Here is an 18390-nt window from a genome sequence, read left to right as displayed (position 1 = left end):
AGATTTTTTAAAGTGGTAGGGTCTAATCTTGGTTTAGCCACAGAATCACTGTGTCATTCTAGGAAAATATGCGAAATACACCCAGTCTTAATTTGTGCATCAGGGAGAGGTTTCATCAATATCTGAGAGGTAGAATGAGAAATTCCACTCTACTTAACTAATGCAGAGTGGTGGTGTTAGTTAAAGCCACCCCCAGTCTGGGCCATAGATTTGAAAGGGGGAAGGATAGGGAAGGATAGAGATGTCTTTAAACAACTGGATCACCAGGCAAGAGCAGTGAAAAAAGAACAAAAAAGCAAAGATTGTGCTTTAAGTCAAGAAGACCCCTTTCAGGAAAATAAGCATGTGGCCTAAAAGCAAAGGAACACATATTAAACCTTCAAGGAAAAGCTGATAAGCAAAAGATACAGATACAATAACGCTATATGTCTTTAATGTTAGTAACCACTCAGCACAATTCAACTTCAGAGGCTGATGGCTATCTTTTCAATTAAGTTTGGGGGAGGTGGGAGAGGGTTCCCATGTGCCTGAAACTGTAGGCAACTACCATTTATTACTTCATTTATTCCTCATAGCAACCTGACAAATTACATCTTATCCTACTTACATCCTACTGCACAGATGAAAACACTGAATCTAAAAGAACAAGAACCTCAAGCCATTTCCATCAGGCCAGCTGTGCAGGATGGGGACTTGGAGGTGGGGCTCCAGAGTCACCTTTGGTAACCAAGAGCTGCTGAGGAAATGGAGCAAGATAGTCTTAAGAGGCTTACCAAATATGGTTCATTCTACCGACTCTTAAGATCCAAATATAGTATGAACTTGCACTTGACCATAACTCTAGTGGCACATATCCACTGTCAATTGTCTCCAGTTGGTAAGAATGCACCGACTCATAGCTATTTATTCCCCATGACAGAGAAAACACTCTCCTATGTGCTCTCCCCATTGCCTGGGGAACAATGAGGTTTTCCAATACCAAATCCATAGAGCTACTGGCAAACCATCTGAGTCTACCTGGATAAAAGGCATCCAAGTACGTCCAACAAGGAAAAGGCACTTCAGATAAGAACAATCTCCTTACAGACTTGCGATATACCACACCTGAGGGTCAATCATAAAATAGATACCTAAAAGTTAGCCTTCATTTTGTTTATTTATAGAATATGGCTATTCTGTTCTTGATCCCTTTACTTCCACATGTTATTTGAAGCATCAACTAGGTGGCTTTTATTAACACCTTCTAATGAGAGGCTACAAAAAGTAAATAGGTAAAAACCATGTCCAAGCCATCAACAAAAACTGATTATCTAGAAATTTAAGAGAGATTTCAATTGCATATATGAAGATGCATATCTAATCTCATTTCTGTAAAAAAAAAAAAAAAAACTTCTGAAAGTTGTTCAACAACAGATACTTTGAAAATTGAATCCTATTTGTTCATTCATTCATTCATTCAACAAGTACTTATTGAGCAACTCTTACACACCTGAGTCTATGTTAGGTGTTAGAAATCCCGAGATTAAAGACATTCCCTGTCCTCATGGAAATAAAATCTAATGAGGAAAGGGAGGGTAAAAAAATGCAAGAACAATGCAGGGAGAGGAGTGCTGCACTAAGTTACTGTAAGCAGAGGTATGATGGGAGACCAGAGAAAGGGCTCCTAACCCAGTCACATGGAGTCAAGGATGGCAGTTTTTAAACATTAGGGATGGAGGATTATTTCAGACAGAAAGAATAAAATGTATCACTTCCATTTCTGGCGAAGTTGGAGTAACAGAATAATTGTCAATACTGGGATAACAGTCAATGAAGGGCAGTGATCCCTGGAAGAAGGAAGGCAAATGAAACAAATCCTATGAGTCCTCCAGCTTACTGCCTGAGAGAGTTTCCAGCTCAAGATGTCTGGAGGAAAGGGAAAACTCAGGCAGAGCTCAGTGAACTGCCTGCATTGAGTGAATTGAGCTAACAGTCCAGGGAGACCAAGGCAACTAGAGTTTGCAAGGCCAAGTATCAGAGAAAAGAGAGGTGCAGAAAGAGCCACAGAGAATCCTCCCCAAGTATTCAGCAGAGGGCTGATCAATGCATACATGTGTGGCAACTACCCAAAACTGGGGAAAGAAATATCAGAAAAAAATATTTCCAGACTGGAAAACCTCATGATTCCCCAGGTAACGAGGAGAGCACATAGAGGAGTGTTTTCTCTGTCCTGGAGATTAGTTCTAGACTAAGTACAACTATTTCAGTCCTCCAAATCTTCAAAGCAAGACTTTCCAAAAGGATCAAACTGCTTCCAAACAACTTAACCACATCCCAGAACAAAGTTCAAAAATATTTACAAGAATACAAAAATAGCCAGTATCCAACAAGGAAAATTCACAATGTCTGGCATCTAATCAAAAATTACCAGGCACATATAAAGCAAGGAAATATAACCCCTGATGAGGAGGAAAAAAAAATCAATCAAAACTGACACGGATGTTAGAATTAGCAGACAGAACATTAAAATGACTATTATAATTATATTTCCTAAGTTCAAAAATTCAGTGGAGACGCTTGAAGATATGAAAAAGAGCTACATTGGCCAGGCGTGGTAGCTCACGCCTGTAATCCCAGCACTTTGGGAGGCCAAGGTGGGCAGATCACGAGGTCAAGAGATGAAGACCATCCTGGCCAACATGGTGAAATCCCGTCTCTACTAAAAATACAAAAAAAAAAAAAAAAACTAGCATGGTGTGGTGGTGCGTGCCTGTAGTCCAAGCTATTTGGGAGGCTGAGGCAGGAGAATTGCTTGAACCCAGGAGGCAGAGGTTGCAGTGAGCCAAGATCATACCACTGCATTCCAGCCTGATGACAGAGCGAAACTGCATCTCAAAAAAAAAAAAAAAAAAAAAAAAGAGCTACATCAAACTTCTAGAGGTGAAATCTGCAATGTATGCAATGAAAAATACACTGGATGGGATTAATATCAGATTAGACATTGCAGAGGATAAATATTAGTAAACTTGAAAACACAAAAATCAAATTCTGTTTATTTTTTTAATTCCCTTTTTCCCTCTGTATCCAATGAGATACATTGAGATCCAATGAGATATAAAAAAATAAATAGAATCAGTGAGTTAAGGAACAACTTCAACTGGCCTAATATACATGTAACTGGAGCCCCCAAAGGAGAGGAGAGAATTAAATACCAAATATAGTATTTAACAATTGTCCTTGCCTCCAAGAATTGACAATCTTGATGGGAAAACAAATTGTAATAAAAAACAAGGTCATAAGGTATTTGAAAATCAAAAAGTATTGTAAGAACAGAAAAAAATGTCATAAGTCAGTACATAATTAATTACCAAACATATAGTACACATAACTGTTTAGAGGAGAGGAACAGATTACTTCAAGTTGGGAGGTCGGGTTAAGAATAGTCAAAGAGGAAACATTTGAATTGTCCATTTCATAAATGGGCATTTTCATATAATCAAAAGTAGTGTTCATTAGTATATATAGTCAGCCCTCCATATCCTCAGGTTCCACACCCATGGATTCAATCAACCGCAGATCAAAAGTAAATAAATAATACAAATTTAAAAATACAGTATAACAACTATTTACATAGCACTTATATTAGGTATTATAAGTAACCTAGAGATAATTTAAAGTATACAGGAGAATGCATGTAGGTTAGATGCAAACACTATGCCATTTTATATCAGAGACTTGAGCATCCAAGGATTTTGGCATCCATCAGGGTCCTGCAATGAATATGCCACAGATACCAACAGACGACTGTAGTTTTTCTTCTTTCATCACTTTTTCTTCTTTATTCATTCATTCACCATTAATTGAGCAACCTGTATGTGCCAGATACTATCTAAGCACAGACATGTTCCATCTCTACCTATGATGGGTTTCAAATCAGGAAGAGGTAAAAGAGAGAAATGACTATTTCTCACACTGCTACATACTCTGTGATGCAAGTATGTTCAGATTGTTGCAGAAAGGAGGCAGTTAACTCCACTAGGGAAAGGAAATAAAAGAAATTCATGAGACAAACAACTGTCACCTATTTCTAAAACCTCCATCCTGCCCTGTTTCCAGACTTGGCTGTCAAAAAGAACTGCTGGAAAATATGGAGAAAAGTCTACGTACCAAGAAAGGAAGCAGAAAGCCAAGTAGTTTTTCCCTTTGTTTCAATTCACTAATACACAAGAGGAAGAAAATGCAGGAACCTCCTCCTGCCAAGCAATCAGCCACGCCTAAGTGGTGCTAAGATTTAGATAAGCTCTGACAAGTCTATTGAAGAATGCCTTAAATAGAGGGGCAGCAGAGCAGTAATACGTCATATATTTTTCTATGACATAAAGCCTCAGTGAATAAAAAAAATTCACTGGCATCAGGTTGGTGATCTGATATTTCCACTGAAAACATTTTATTTTTCCTAAAGCTAGCAGTAATGCACTATGCAATATACAAAGCTAGAAGGAACATTCATTATCACAGAGGCCAATGCTCACGTTCTAGAGATGGGACGACTGAGATCCAGAGAGAGTAAGAGGCTAGGCCACATTCACAGCAAGGTTAGTGGTAGCATTAGTTAAAATTCCCATCATCCTAGTTCTGGGAAGCTGGCGATCTTTACATGAAACCATATAGTCTTTATCCATCTCTTAGAGTGAACAAATTTGTGCTGTGATTTTAATAGAGAATTATGCTGATACAGGAGAGGTATATTTGGATGTGGAATGGATCCTTTATCATAAGCCTTGGTTCAACAGTTTTCCTAAAAAGGAGTGTTTCACTAAGGAAAGCTCATATTTGGAAACTTTTCATTCATCCCCACTGCACTGTTTAATGTTCAATTTATAGTCTATTTTGCTGAAGAAAGAAACAAGATATAACAGCAAAGCATGAGCTAGACTCTCACTCTGCTATATACAAGATATAGGTTGAGTATCCCTTATCCAAAATGCTTGAGATCAGAAATGTTTCAGATGTATTCCAGATCCTGGAATATATGCATTTATAGGAGCTGAACATTCCTAATCCAAAAATCCAAAATCCAAAATGATTCAAGGAGCACCTTTGAGCATCATGTTGGCATGCCAAAACGTTTCAGATTTTGGTGCATTTTGGGTTTTGGATTCTCAGATTAGGGATACCCAAACTATATATGATCTTGGGCAGAATACTTAACCTCTCAGTTTTTTCATCTATAAAACGAGGCTAACAACAGTACTTACTATGGTATATGTAGTGCGTTCTCAAGTTTTGAAAATGAGCTAGCTGATATAAAGTACGTCACCAGGCATACCACAGGAGTCCAAAAAACATTAGCAGCAGCTGTTGCCACAGTTGATGACTATGATGCTGGGAGCAGGGGACGGGTGTAATCATTATTAATGTCTTGAGGTTAAATCATCTTAGACATCTTTTCCATTATGATTCTCAAAGAGAACTCAGATACATATATCTATGCCAGGTACTGATAATGACACAACATCTTAGTCTTAGAACTCTCCTGAAAGAGTATGTACTTGTCCGTAAGTTTAAATCTTACTTATAATAATAATAGTTACTCTTCCAAATCTGAGTGGAACTAAATTATTTGCCACCTTATGCTGTAAACCCTGGGCCACAGAACTTGGTAATAAAATGTAAGAGTATCATACTTACTTCATCTGTATGAAGTCCTTACAGAAAAGCAGGACTCTATTACAAATGTCACCCTGGGTTTCCCATGGTTAATGCATGTGGTAAGACTGAACTGTCATGCAACAGATTTGTCCTAAAAGTAGAATGTGAATTCAACAACTACACTCTCACAGTGAAAATGATCTGTTTCATTTTTAGTTCCATCAATATTTCATTTTTAGCTCCATCAATACTCAAAGGAACTGGTTTGCATTAGTGAGTGTCTACAAAGGTTTCTTCCTCTTCTGGGCAATTAATTTATATCATATAAGACAAATATTGGCACATCTGGACAAACTCAGCATGAGTCTAAAAACCATGAAATTTCTCAAGGCATCTGTGAATAAAAACACCTCTCTGAGCTTTTCCAAGATGACAGACCGAGAGGGGAGAAGTGGAAAAATGGACACGATAGCCCTCTTTGAAGATCGGAAGGGCTGTTGTGTGAAAGAGGGAGCAGACTTCTAAGGATGGGTGCTCAGGAGGGCAGGATGAGAATAAATATATAGGAAAGTTGCGGGAGGCTGCTTTTATCTCTACAAAAGGAAGAGTTTGCCAGGGCAAGGGTACACATACATGTATGCCCCAGCAGAGTGAAACAGATGGCAGCTGAGTCCAGGCAGCACCACTGATGAGCTGTGCACATGGGGCAAGTTTCTTAACCTATCTGATCTCTCCCCTGTCAGTCAGTACAGTTATTCCCACATTCACAGCTATTCCAGAATTGAAAAATATATGTATATTTAATGCTTAATATATGGTAGGCATTATGATTACTTCCACTCTTATGGATTTGTCATATGCCTTTGGAATAGGAATATCTACATGACCTAATGAATAAAATCTCTTTAGTTCTGCTTTCTACCTTTTCTTTTTTCTTTTTTTATTATTATACTTTAAGTTCTAGGGTACATGTGCACAACATGCAGGTTTGTTACATATGTATACATGTGCCATGTTGGTGTGCTGCATCCATTAACTTGTCATTTACATTAGGTATATCTCCTAATGCTACCCCCCCCCACCGCCCCTTACAATAGGACCTGGTGTGTGATGTTCCCCTTCCTGTGTCCAAGTGATCTCATTGTTCAATTCCCACCTATGAGTGAGAACACGTGGTATTTGGTTTTCTGTTCTTGCGATAGTTTGCTGAGAATGATGGTTTCCAGCTGCATCCATGTCCCTACAAAGGACACAAACTCATCCTTTTTTATGGCTGCAGAGTATTCCATGGTGTATATGTGCCACATTTTCTTAATCCAGTCTGTCACTGATGGACATTTGGGTTGATTCCAAGTCTTTGTGAATAGTGCCACAGTAAACATACGTGTGCATGTGTCTTTATAGCAGCATGACTTATAATCCTTTGGGTATATCCCCAGTAATGGGATGGCTGGGTCAAATGGTATTTCTAGTTCTACATCCTTGAGGAATCGCCACACTGTTTTCCACTATGGTTGAACTAGTTTACAGTCCCACCAACAGTGTAAAAGTGTTTCTATTTCTCCACATCCTCTCCAGCACCTGTTGTTTCCTGATTTTTTAATGATTGCCATTCTAACTGGTGTGAGATGGTATCTCATTGTGGTTTTGATTTGCATTTCTCTGATGGTGAGTGATGATGAGCATTTTTTCATGTGTCTGTTGGCTGTATGAATGTCTTCTTTTGAGAAGTGTCTGTTCATATCCTTTGCCCACTTTTTGATGGGGTTGTTTGTTTTTTTCTTGTAAATTTGATTGAGTTCTTTGTAGGTTCTGGATATTAGCCCTTTGTCAGATGAGTAGATTGCAAAAATTTTCTCCCATTCTGTAGGTTGCCTGTTTACTCTGATGGTAGTTTCTTTTGCTGTGCAGAAGCTCTTTAGTTTAATTAGATCCCATTTGTCAATTTTAGCTTTTGTTGCCACTGCTTTTGGTGTTTTAGACATGAAGTCCTTGCCCATGCCTATGTCCTGAATGGTATTGCCTAGGTTTTATTCTAGGGTTTTTATGGTTTTAGGTCTAACATTTAAGTCTCTAATCCATCTTGAATTAATTTTCATATAAGGAGTAAGGAAAGGATCCAGTTTCAGCTTTCTACTTATGGCTAGCCAATTTTCCCAGCATCATTTATTAAATAGGGAATCCTTTCCCCATTTCTTGTTTTTGTCAGGTTTGTCAAAGATCAGATGGCTGTAGATATGTGGTATTATTTCTGAGGGCTCTGTTCTGTTCCATTGGTCTATATCTCTGTTTTGGTACCAGCACCATGCTGTTTTGGTTACTGTAGCCTTGTAGTATAGTTTGAAGTCAGGTAGTGTGATGCCTCCAACTTTGTTCTTTTGGCTTAGGATTGTCTTGGCAATGCGGGGTGTTTTTTGGTTCCATATGAACTTTAAAGCAGTTTTTTCCAATTCTGTGAAGAAAGTCATTGGTAGCTTAATGGGGATGGCATTGAATCTATAAATTACCTTGGGCAGTATGGCCATTTTCACAATATTGATTCTTCCTATCCATGAGCATGGTATGTTCTTCCATTTGTTTGTGTCCTCTTTTATTTCACTGAGCAGTGGTTTGTAGTTCTCCTTGAAGAGGTCCTTTACATTCCTCGTAAGTTGGATTCCTAGGTATTTTATTCTCTTTGAAGCTATTGTGAATGGGAATTCATTCATGGTTTGGCTCTCTGTTTGTCTGTTATCGGTGTATAAGAATGCTTGTGATTTTTGCACATTGCTTTTGTATCCTGAGACTTTGCTGAAGTTGCTTATCAGCTTAAGGAGATTTTGGGCTGAGATGATGGGGTTTTCTAAATATACAATCATGTCATCTGCAAACAGGGACAATTTGACTTCTTCTTTTCCTAACCGAATACCCTGTATTTCTTTCTCTTGCCTGATTGCCCTAGCTAGAACTTCCAACACTACGTTGAATAGGAGTGGTGAGAGAGGGCATCCCTGTCTTGTGCCAGTTTTCAAAGGGAATGCTTCCAGTTTTTGCCCATTCAGTATGATACTGGCTGTGGGTTTGTCATAAATAGCTCTTATTATTTTCAGATACATTCCATCTTTGGTCTTAAAACCCAATGAGAGAAGCTCAAATTGTTCTACCACCTGCTATGCCACTGCTTTTAGGTAAGATGCCAGTCTAGTTGTCTTCCATCTTCCCTGGATCTTTCCAACAGCAAAACCTAAAGAAAAACACTTATCATCCACCAACCTTAACCCAAGGAAGGATTATAGGATTATTTACAAAATCATTACAAATCATTTTTCATATACAGGTGTTCTCTCCTTTGCCCAGCACATGTTTTGTGTAAATCACTTTCTTATTTTCCTACCAAATGAGCTTATAATTGTTTGCATATGCTTATTATTTTCTTCCAAGAATATTACTCTATGACCATTAAAAAAACTTTGGAAAACAGAAAAGTACAGCAATGAGGGGAATAATCACCTACAGTCTATTCATTGTTATTTTTCCCTGTCATCTTTATACATGAGTGATGGTGGTCTTTTTTTACATAATTTTAATTAGATTAGAATTTTGAAGGTAACTTCTTAACATTTTTAACTGCTCTTCACTTAGTGGTGGCTCCTGCATTAAATTCTTCTGTTCTCAATACCAATTAAGTATTAGTGATTTTAAAGACTTTTTAAAGTAACAAGGGTCAACGCCACTTAGAAGCATGGAATTTTGAAAGCAGAAAAGAAAATCTGCACTTGAAGAAGGAATGACTAATGCAATCTCTCATTTTATGGACATTAAAACCCAACAAGCAACTGGGCACGGTGGCTCACGCCTGTAATCTCAGTACTTTGGGAGACTGAGGCTAGCAGATCACAAGGTCAAGAAATTGAGACCATCCTGGCCAACATGGTGAAACCCCGTCTCTACTTAAAATTCAAAAATTAGCTGGGCATGGTGGCATGCACCTATAGTCCCAACTACTTGGGAGGCCGAGGCAGGACAATCGCTTGAACCCGGGAGATGGAGGTTGCAGTGAGCCTAGATCATGCCACTGCACTCCAGCTTGGAGACAGAGTGAGACTCCATCTCAAAACAAACAAATAAACAAACCAAACACCCAAAGAGCCACCCAGGCAGCAATCTCTGCTGGTATAGAGAGCAAGGTCCCTGAATTCACTGGCCAGTGCAATGAACCCACTGTAAATTGGGCCCCACTATCTCCTGCTATGCTCCCCCAACATAGGTTCTATAAGTTTGGACTTTGTCTCTTCAGTTCCTTAGAAAAGTACATAATGTGTTCTGTGTACAATGGATGTATAGCAAACTAATTAGGGCCAAAGTAGGCTTTGATGAAGATAATTCTACTCAAGCAGAAACTCAAATCTGCCCTATAATATAGCTAGAATGATATAGCTAGAACAGGAGGAAAAGGAAAAAAAAAATCTCGTCTTTGCTCTAACTTCTTTACTCAACTTGACATATCTTTATACATCCAAACTGTGATAGTTTCTCTCATACATGTTGAATAAGCAAAATCTAAAAATACTTCCAATACCAAGAGTTAGAAAGGGTAAAGAGCAACGGGAACTTATATCCTGTAGGAAGGAGCTCACACTGGCATAAGGCTGTTGGAGAGCAATTCCGCAGCACCTAGGGAAGCCAAAGATATGCATACTCTATTCTATTCCTAGGTATTTGGCCTAGAAAAAGTTCGCCCATTTTTACAGAAAGACAAGTCAAAGTTTTCATGGCAGCATTGTTTATAATACACAAAAAATGTAGACAGGTGAATGGGTACATTAATTGTGATTTAGTTGCTGTGCATACTTACTGCACAATACTAAAATAACTTCTTAGATCAACATGCAATTCCTAAATTAACAAAGTTAATATCAAAAACATAACATTGAGCAAAAATAGCAAGATGTATGACAGGTACAGTAAGTTCCCATTTATACACAATTTAAAAATAGGCAAAGCACTATTTTTAGTAGCCCTATTAGTGCATTTATGCACAGAGAGCAAAAATATAAAAACATGCCTGGGAATGAAAAGACATCACATTTAGAAGAGAGATTATCTCTGGAGAAGAAAAGAGACAGGATTTAGGAGGGGTACACCAGGAGCTTTTGTTGTATCTATAATGTTTTCTTTCTTTTAAAAATCTGAAACAAATAAAAAATATTTTTATCTAAAATGGGTTTTGTTTGCTTTTCTGTGTACTTAAAATATATCAGAGGTTGAAAAAGAAAACAAAGCATGATGGCTTAGTCATGGATTGGTCTAGATATCCAGGAATCTGAGATGGGAGGAAAAACAAAAATCCATCTACTGTTTTGGAGCATTTTAGTTATTTTTATTCATTTATTTATTTTGAGACAGGGTCTCACTCTGTCATGCAGGCTGGAGTGTGGGGTACCATCACTGCTTACTGCAACCTTGACCTCCTGGGCTCAAGTGATCTTCTTATCTCAGCCTCTGGAGTAGCTGGGACCACAGGTACACACCACCACACCCGGCTAACTTTTTAAATTTTCGTAGAGATGAGGTGTCACTATGTTGCCAAGGATGGTCTCAAACTACTGAGCTCAAGTGATCCTCCGGCCTCGGCCTCCAAAAATGCTGGGATTACAGGTATTAGCCACTGCTCCTGACCCTATTTTAGGCATTTTAAATAAGCCTGATGGCCATCACAAACTCTTGGCATGGTGTCAAGCCAAAAGTAAATACAGGCTAAATATTGAAGAATAAACAAACAAAAAAAAAAACAATAAACTAATGAACTGAATGGGTTGCTATACATGCCTTTGGTTAATGTAAATAGAAAACAATAATTACCATTGATAATTTGAAATTCAAACCACTTCTAAATGTGGGTCCATGGACAGCTCTGAAAGACATCATTAATTAAAAAAAGATTGAAAACAAGTGGGCAAAGAAACCCTTCAATACTTTAAGATCCTTAACATTCCATGTTTTTTCTTTATTTCAGAGCCAGGCATAGCACACTCATCCCATTCTTGTCACCTAAGGACCAGGAGGAGTTCATTGCCATAACAGACCCCAGGACGCTGCCCACAGCCTGACCTATCAATAAGTCTTAGGTATCTAAGTGAATTAAAGAGCTCTTCTGAGCCTATGTGAAGAATTCGCAGCATTTTTCTGCTCTGTTCACTTGGTTGACTGGGTACATTAAGATTCTAAATCATTCTGTCTTCACGAATGTAGGTTTGTCCCTTTGGGGACAAAAAATTTCCAGGATGATAACCATGATTTCAAACTCCTGATCATTACAAGGGAATATACAGGCTTGATGAACTCAAGCAGAAATCCACTGCCAGACGTTTTTGCCATTATTGATTTTTTTTAAATTCCAAATGAATTTTAAAATAACCAAAATAAGATACATGGCACATTCATCTAAGCCTAGTAATTAAATCCAAAAAAGCAGTTCATAGTAGTTTAAGCAAAAAGAATAATTTTAGAAAGTACCACAGGCCTCCACTATTTGAAATCAATTAGTTTTTTAGTTTCCTTATGTTATTAAAATATTAATTGACTTTTAAATATAATCCTGAAGCTTCCTTCGAAATACCTTCTTCAAGGAAAGGGGCATATATTTATAGTGTTCTTTTAAAGTTTAACAAAAGAAGGATTCAAACTGAGTTACCTCCACTCTGCAAAGTCTTTTTTCAAATGTGTAACAGGATCTTACTGCAGTCACTCGGTCTGCTCTCCACACAAAGAAAGACTGGAAAGCATTTGTGTTATGCTTCTGGAGTTAAAAATGAAGACGCCTTTTTGTTTCCATCAGTTCTTTTTTATTAATAAGGTGGCCACACCAAGTCAGAAATTATAACCATCTGCTTTAGCCATTAAATACAGATTCAAAGGCCTAATGATAAAGTGACCTCTTTATTAATAACAGAAAGCGACAAGTAGCCATTTTCCCAGAGTGTTCACGGAAATAAATCAATCTGTAGGTCCAGGTATCGGCTGCATCGGTTTTCTCTTCGATTTGGCCTTTATTGTTTTAAATCACTCAGGAAACAAAAAGGGAGGTCAGGAAGTACCTTTTCCATGAGTTTTGTTTTTACCTCTGCTCTTGATGAGATGCCACTTAGCCCACCTCACATAACTTGAAGACACGATCTTTGATTCTCCACATCACAGAAGAATCATCCCCACGCACCATCTAACGAGTGAGTAGACACACGGGACTTATCAGCCGCAGGGAGCATATCTGAATCAAAGCCTCAAACAAAGGTGTAGGAAAACCACAGCTCCGTCAAAGGAAACAATAGTGGAATCACTGCAGCTGTATTTTAAAATGGTAGGAACACAGCCCCTTGTTTTCTTTAATTCACATATTAGAATTTTAATTATCAAGTTGCTAAAGTGCGGTGGCTTTCAATTGAAGTGGGTTTTATCGACCCAGCCTCACGGGGCAGACAGAAGTCCTTTGTTGCGCTGCCAGATGCACAGAGACGCCAGCATGGCACCATCCACGTCCTCTGCCTCAGATCCTTCTGGCAGGAAGCCTCTACCACCACCTAGAGCACAGGAGTCTCTGGGAGATGAATCTCCCTGGCCCTTGTCCAAGGGGCTTTATTACTGGAAGGACCAGAAAGATCTCTTTACAAACCTGATCTTTCTCCTTGCCCAATCTATAGGCTGGTACCAGAAGAAACAGCAGAAGACTGAACTGCTATGGTGGAAGTCGGCCGTGAAGGATGAGTAGTTCTTGCGGGGAATACTTTGTGAAGGCTGTGAACACTGCTGTCCCACCACAGGGAGAATGTCCCCCCAAGTTCTGTCTTTACTACACAGTTGAAACCCTCTAGAAACACACAACACCAAGGCACGGAGCCAGCATGTACAGCCCCAACACCGCTTGCTCCTCTCCCTGGCTTCCTGTTTCCCAATTTCCCCTTGCTGTTTCCCTCACTCCCACCACTCTGGAGAAGGCAGTCACCATCTTTCAGGGGGAAGAAGACCTCCACAGGGCTGTGGGGACAGAGGCAAGAACACCGGACTGATAGTTCAACAGAGGCCCATGGAAGCCAGCCTGGAGGAGACAGTCGGGGAGTTCTCGTAACCAGCCAAATCCTACAGATCCCCCTTAGCGACTTCACCTCCAGGGCCCATGTCCTGTAGTCAGTAGAGTCCTTGCTCTGCAGTAACATGCTGTGCCTCATTAGGAGTGTTAGTGAGCTTCTCGAGGCCTCACTATTCTTCCTCATAAAATAAGAGCGCAGAGTCAGGTCATGTCAAAAGTCCCTTGAAGGCTTAGGATTCTATAATGTTACATCACTTCCTTTATCTATTGCCTCAGTTCCCTCAAGTATCGAGCCATGCAGTTGCAGATGATTTTAAGTCCCTTTCCAACACAGAGGCTCTATGATTCCGTTGATGAAGCCAGATCACAAGCAAGGATCATGCTCTTAATCTCAGTGGCTCTTTCTTTGCCAAATAATGATAGGAATGTACTTCAGCTGAATGCCCGCATCTCAGCTACCAGTACATCTGGTTGGGAAACCTACAGCTACTTCTATCTGCCCACTTGCCAACACGGAAATCTTCAAACAAAGAAAGGATGATTCATGGCATCTTTAATAGGGCCCCCACCTTGACATTAAATCTTGAGCTGAGGTTATCGAAAACAGCAAGTATACAAAGAACTTACAGCCTGAGAGCAAGCCAGAGACTGTGCAGGTGGCTGGAGAGAAAATTGACAAGAGTTACAAAGAAAAGGTGCATTGAGTTAATAGAAAATAACTCTGGTATTGAGGAACAGGGGCTGAAAACAGATGTGAGGGGCAGGCCTCATCACGAGGAGTGAAAGCAAGAACCACAGCTGATTTCTCAAACACACACACACACACACACACACACACACACACACACACACACATTCTGTCTCTCTCTCTCGCAAACAAAAAATATAAAAAAATATAAAATTCACTATGCTGGCCCCAGGGTGTGGGTTGCAGTGCCCTTCAAGGAATATTGTAGAGCTGAAAACTGATTAGACATGGCACCCAAAAACTAGTATTCCAGAAGAAGTTTGAAGCTAAAGATGGCAGTTTCACATACGAGAGGAGGTGCTGAGTATAAAAACACAAGTTCAGGCTCCATCTAAGCTTCATGATCTTTTATAAATTACTAAATCTCTACACCAAATTCCTCATCTGTGGATGGAGACTACAAATATCCAGTCTATCCAAAAATAGATATTTAAAGCAGGTAAAATACATACAAGTATCTGGGGCACAGCAGACACTTCCAAAAGTTGGAAGTTACTATGAAGATGCATGCAGGTATCAGAGATCAGAACACAATGGTGGGTCAATCCAGAGAGACAAACAGAAATCAAAAAAAGGCAGGCAGTGGCAAAAAAAAGGCAAAACAGTGGGTTACGGGTTGAAACAGGAACCTAAAAGAAATTCTCCAGCATCATCACTTTTAATAAATATCTACTGATGTTACTGATGTTAAGGAGAAGAAAGCAGATTGCCAGATGAGTGATAAAAGATGACCTCACTCATTGAAAGAGAAAGAGAAGCAAAAACATGAAGCCAAGGAAGACAGATTATAGAGACATACTCCAAATACTATTATAATAGTAGTTATCACAACTACTAGTAGGGTTACTTCAGGTTTTTTTGTTTGTTCATTTATCAATATTTTCCAAATACTTGTTTTTATTTCAAAGTTAATAAAAAATGGCACCTTAAACATTTAATAATAGGCCCTGAGTAACTGTTCTTTCAGGGAAGCTGAAGCCCTGGAGAAGATCATTGGCATTCTGAAATCAAGGCTGTGCTCTAATTATTTGAAAGTTCTTAACATATGTATGGAGAAACTCACCCAGTCTATAAATATATGTAGAAGGCCTTCTTAATTCAAAAGTATGACATTAGACATTTCAGGGGAAAAAAAACATAAACTCCCAAAGAGTCTCCATCTCATTAGAGAATTAGATATGCTCACATTAAATTATAACTCACAATGCAGGGTGCACTAATGTAACAATGAATTCAAGGAGAGTGATTTGAGCCAGGCTGAGGACAACTGGAAGACTTCAAAAGGCGGGAAAAAGTCACTTTCTGTTGCAGAGACAATTTAATTAAAAAGAAGCTCCTTTCTACCCCCTCCTCCAGGTAATAGAGAATTCATTGTATTCCGAGGAACTGAAGATCTTACAAGAAGGCAGATTGCATGACCTTCCAATTGCAATAGATTCTTTCAGGAAAGGGAGTAATTAAGATTGCCTAGAAGGGGCTGCTTTATTTCATTGAGGAGGTAACTTTAAACAGGCTGCCTCACCACATGCACCACACTCAACAAGCAAACTCCCTACACTGGACTCCTATAGGGCCTAATTCTCACCTCAGCCCCAACTTTACCCAGATTCTCTCACCTGTTATTATTAAGCTACTTAGCTGCCTTCCACCCTTCATCCCTAGACCCCAAATACCCTAGCAGACTGTGAATTCCTTTTGTTCTTTCGTGTACTCATCCACCATTTTCTTCAACACATGCTATGTGCTAGCAACACAAAGACAAATAAAACAACCCCCATCCCCATAAAGTTAATAGTCTAGCAGCAGTAACTGACTTATTAGTAGATATTTATAGCTCAATGGCCGACATGTGCATGGAGCATCCAAGAGAAGGAAGAGGATGTGCCTAACCAGCGTGAAGCCTGGCAATAGGGTTTGGAGGACATTGCAAGAAGAGTGGGTGGCAGGAATAAAGGCACTAACCATGGTGAAAAGGGACACAGAGTGAGCAGAAAACCATGTAGCCTGATCTTAAAGTGTGAGGCAGAGAGTGGAAAAACACAACCATACCAGCCAACATTTACTGAGGGCTAACCCTGTGTGAGCTGATTAATTCTCACCAACCCATGAGGTAGGTTTTATCATCCTAATGTTAGCAATGAGGAAACGAGGCTACAAAGGTTAAGCCACTGGGGCAGTAAAGGAGATAATCACTCTGATATGCTGCCCTCCTAAGTCTAGACGGATCAGCAAGGGCTGGTCTGAAAATCCCTTTGGTATCATGCTAAGGAGCTTGGGCCTTTCCTATAGACAACAGGCAGGCAGTAAATGGCTTTAAGCAGGAAAGAGTCAGATCTGTGTCTCAGGAGGCTACATCAGCAAGGTGTGGAGGACTGATATGAAGAGGGACCCACCCAGACTTAGGGAAATCAGCTAAAAAGTTGTTGCAGTCTTCCTATGAGCAATGTCCATCTAATGGTGCAAAGAAGGAGCAGAGGGCAGCCGGGTCCCGGCAGCGGCTGCAGAGCTCTCGTCTTCTGCGGCTCTCCGAGCCCTCTCCTTTTCGCTTCCGGAAACATGGCCTCCGGTGTGGCTGTGTGATGGTGTCATGAACATGTTCAACGGCATGAAGGTGCGTAAGTCTTCAATGCCAGAGGAGGTGAAGAAGCACAAGAAGGCAGTGCTCTTCTGCCTTGGTGAGGACAAGAAGAACGTCATCAAGAAGATCCTGGTGGGCAATGTGGGCCAGACTATCGACAACCCCTGTGCCACCTTTGTCAGGATGCTGCCAGATAAGGACTGCCACTACGCCCTCTATGACACAGCCTACAGGACCAAGGAGAGCAAGAAGGAGGACCTGGTGTTTATCTTCTGGGTCCCTGAGTCTGCGCCCCTTAACAGCAAAATGACCTATTCCAGCTCCAAGGACGCCATCAAGAAGAACCTGACAGGGGTCAAGCATGAATTACACGCAAACTGCTATGAGGAGGTCAAGGACCGCTGCACCCTGGCAGAGAAGCTGGGGGGCAGTGCGGTCATCTCCCTGGAGGACAAGCCTTTGTGAGCCCCTTCTGGTCCCCTGCCTGGAGCATCTGGCAGCCCCACATCTACTGTTGGGGGTTGCAGGCTGTTCCCTTCCTCTCAAACCTGAAGGGCTGGGGAGGATCCCAGCAGAGGGAGTGCAATCCCTTCACCCCAGTTGCCAAACAGACCCCCCACCCCCTGGATTTTCCTCCTCCCTCCATCCCTGATGGTTCTGGTCTTCCCAAACTGCTTTTGATCTTCTGATTCCTCTTGGGTGGAAGCAAACCAAATTCTCCCCAGGCACCCCAGTTGTGGCGTGGCCTGTATTTTTTTTAACAACACCCCCACTCCCCACCTGTTCCTCCCCCTTCCTATGCTGCCAACTTCTAACCGCAGTAGTGACTCTGTGTTTGTCTGTTTAGTTCTGTGTATAAATGGAATGTTGTGGAGATGACCCCTCCCTGTGACAGCTGGTTCCTCTCCCTTTTCCCCTGGTCACTGCTACTCACGGAAGCAGGAGCAGTAAGGGACCTTTGATTAAAAAAAAAAAAAAAAAAAAAAAAAGAAGGAGCAGAGGGAACAGATGCAAGAAGTATTTGTTGGGAGACATTCTCCATGAGTCCCTTCGGTTTCTGCACATCTCGTGAGCAAAGCACAGGCTGCCCTTGGTTCCAGACTAACTTTTCAAAGATGTTTATATGGAGAACAGCCTTGGAAGAAATGATCTCCCTCTGGAGCAAAGGTGAAGCATCTTTGTTACCCAATATAAAAGATTTGGTTTCCTTAAGTTCAGAATTCCTCTCCTGTAACACAATGCACTGCATGTATGGATGTCACCTGGCTGTCTTCGTGACATCCTATGGGAGTTGGGTCTTGGAGAAACACTCTGGCTATTACTATTGCTATGACTAATAAAGTTCTTTGTCTTTAACCCAGGAATCCTTAG

At 40.3% G+C, this 18390-nt stretch overlaps 1 protein-coding gene and 1 pseudogene across 1 annotated transcript in view; one reads left to right on the top strand and one right to left on the bottom strand.

The window, feature by feature from the left end:
• Positions 1-18390, bottom strand: part of ROR1 (receptor tyrosine kinase like orphan receptor 1) — a 410977-nt gene that overhangs the window by 324834 nt on the left and 67753 nt on the right. The gene's annotated exons all lie outside the window — the stretch shown is intronic.
• On the top strand, positions 16998-17736 carry LOC126935415 (cofilin-1-like; annotated as a pseudogene).

Source organism: Macaca thibetana, chromosome 1 (genome assembly GCF_024542745.1).
Source record: "Macaca thibetana thibetana isolate TM-01 chromosome 1, ASM2454274v1, whole genome shotgun sequence".
Taxonomy (NCBI): Eukaryota; Metazoa; Chordata; class Mammalia; order Primates; family Cercopithecidae; genus Macaca; species Macaca thibetana.
The sequence above is the reverse complement of the archived record's forward strand: the minus strand, read 5'-3'. Positions and strand labels throughout refer to the sequence as shown.